The sequence below is a fragment of the Lycium barbarum genome, chromosome 10 (genome assembly GCF_019175385.1).
Source record: "Lycium barbarum isolate Lr01 chromosome 10, ASM1917538v2, whole genome shotgun sequence".
NCBI lineage: Eukaryota > Viridiplantae > Streptophyta > Magnoliopsida > Solanales > Solanaceae > Lycium > Lycium barbarum.
In genome coordinates, this window is record NC_083346.1 from 24,857,691 (window position 1) to 24,860,777 (window position 3,087).

At 35.5% G+C, this 3,087-nt stretch overlaps 1 pseudogene; it reads right to left on the reverse strand.

Annotated features, from left to right (window-relative positions):
* Positions 1-247: 247 nt before the first annotated feature.
* LOC132615661 (cytochrome P450 71AU50-like) lies at positions 248-2,777 on the reverse strand (annotated as a pseudogene).
* Between the last annotated feature and the right edge of the window lie 310 nt (positions 2,778-3,087).

Genomic DNA, 3,087 nt, shown 5'->3' on the forward strand with positions numbered 1-3,087 from the left:
TTGCTTGTAATAGTAGTAGATGTGTTTGACCTCATTAAGATTTGTAAGGTAAGGTCTAGCCCCCCTTAGCTTTTACTTATTCTTTTTTCAGATTCTTTTATTATTAATAAGGCCACTTACTTAGGGTAAATACCTAATTGGTCCAATACTCGCGGAAAAAAAAAATATGGACAGTGTTCTAGTTGCATTAGGTTTGAATCTAACAGTCTATGAATGCTTACAATTATATCACTTTCCTATTGAAATGTGAGATCTGAAATCGATTTATTCAAGTGCCTCACACATATCCAGAACAGTTGCTTAAATACATGAAAGTTACATGGTACATATACAAGAAAATGCTTAATTTAAATCAGCTATTTTAAGTCTATAAGTAGGAATTGCCATTAGATGCTTTGCTCTACAAGTTACTACTCCAAATTGCTCACTCATGTCCAATTCACTAGGCTGCATACCATTTGGAAGTTCCCAATCAAAGCAATGCACCAATTGCGCGACCACAAGGCGAACAATTATGATCCCCAACTGCATTCAGGGCAACTTCTTCTACCAGAGCCAAATGGTAAAAGTTGAAAGTCGTGTCCACGAAGATCTATGCTGCTCTCAACGAATCTTTCTGGCAAAAACTTGTCCGGTTCAGGCCAAGCATTAGGATCCCTTTGAGCTGCGTATACATTGACAATAATTCTCGACCCCTTTTGTACAAAGAAACCATCGACAATGCAGTCTTCTATGGACTCATGAATCAGTAATGGTGCAGCTGAATGTAGCCTGAGAGCTTCCTTGATTACCATGTCTAAGTGGTTTAAATTTTCGAGGTCGGATTCTTTTACCATTCTATCAAGGCCTACAACTTCTTCTAACTCTTTTTGTAGTTTCTTCATTACATGAGGATGTCTGAGTAGCTCAGAGAGTATCCATTCTACAGATGTTGCTGAAGTGTCCATTGAAGCCATAAGCATGTCCTGCAACACAAAATTTGTCAACAAAAAGGTGGATTAAGCAAACTAAAGTTGTAACGACGACAACAAAGTAAGTATTTCTCAATTCCAAACAAGTCGGGATCGGGCATACGCGTAAGCTTACTTTCCTTGGGAGCAGTAGGTTGACAACCAGCATAAAACTAGTCAGTTTACTATGAATTCTCACAAACAGAAAACTAATGTAGTAAAAATACTAAGCTAATTTGAGCTTCTCATATTGGACCGTCAGCCGAAATTAATTACGGGCGAAGCCAAAATATATAAAACATATACACGGATTACGTTTATTATATGTATATTTATGTATATAATATGTGCATTTATGTATATTATATGTATATACACTTAATATGCAAAACATATACATTTGCCTGCATGCTAGAATCTGTTATTGCTGCTAAATTAATCACCAATTAAGTATCTGGATCAATGGAACTACAAACCAGTAGGACAGCTTTGACATGGCGTCGATCGAACTTGAATCCAGCTTCACCTGATTGCATAATCTCCATCATGGTATCTATAAAATCCTTAGTTTCCCTCTGTTCCTTGGACTGAACATGTTCTTCTATAATCTTCACAAGAAATTCATCAAAAACCTTAGAAAGTGCCTTTAGCCTACCAGTAATTCCCTGGAGGTCCAATACACCAAGATAAGGAAAGAAATCACCAAGATTTGGTGTTGCTGCTAGATGTACAACTTCTTGAACTAAAGACTTAAAACCCCTCTTGTCCAAATCTTCGTCCATAAACTTTTTACCAAAAACCATTTGGCAACTCAAATTCGCGTTCAAGGACGAAACTTTTGCACTAAGATCAAGAACAACATGTTCATTAGCAGCCTGTTTGATCGATTTAACCAAAAGGGAAACTTCTTCCTTTCTTGAAGGTTGATATGATTTGATTTTCTGGCTACTCAAAAGGTTCAAAGTGCACAATTTTTTCATGTTCCTCCAATAAGATCCATATTTTGAGAAAATCAAGTTCCTCTGTCCATAACACATATGTTGAGAGGCTTCATGATGAGGCCTACTAGCAAATACATGATCATAGGTCTTGAGGACTTTTTCAACTGTATCAGGGGAAGAAGCAACAATTGTTGGTACAAATCCAAGTTGGATGCGCATGAAAGGGCCATATTTTTTGGCTAATCTATGAAAATCTTGGTGAGGATTTTCGCCTAACAAATGAAGATGTCCCAAAATGGGAATTCCCCATGGACCTGGTGGATGTTTTTTTCTGTTCTTGATGTTTAGTAACTTATTCAACATGTATATGACTATAGCTAATATAATTGTAGTCCATATGAAAGCCATGATTGGAAGCTATAATAGCAAAGTTTGTTTGTAGAATATATTCTCTCAAGGATCAAGGTGGAGAATACTTCTTATAAACGGGAGATTGACAAAAATGGCTCATCATGTTTGCGAGTAGGTTTAAAATAGCTATGCTCCGATGTTTTGATCCTCCAAGTTTGTCAAAAGTGAATATTTTTTTATTTACATTAAATATTAACGAACTCAGTGTTAGATTTGGGAAAATTGTGGAAAAATAGTTTTAATAAAGAAAACTAGGAAAGTCCCATCAAATTTTAAAAGTTACAACACAAAAAACTATCCCAGGCACAAACAATAGATCAGACATAGCAAAAATTTCACCTAAAAAACTGCACCCAAGATAGGAAGAGACCAAAAACGACAAACTTACAAATGTTGTACCTCCGAGTGTGAGTTTCCGTTAAATTTTTTTTTTTTTTTTTTTTTATTTTTTATAATTCCCTACAAACATAGGAGGCATAGTTCTTTAAATATTTGATGGAGATCAAAAGTGTTAACTTTTGACAAACTTAAAGGACTAAAATTGTTCAAAGCATATTTAAGGGACTACCTTAAACCTACTCCCACAACCCCACCCCGACCCCCACCACCCCACCGGCCCCCTTCTTCAATTAATTAATACTCCAGTTACTGGAACAGTAAAATTAAATATGAAAAGAAGTGGTGAGTGGCTCTTCAATTATCTTAAATGTCAAATATTTTAAAACAGACTTAATGTATTAAAACGACTAGTATTTAAAACTAGATATATTATATACTTTGAGAAT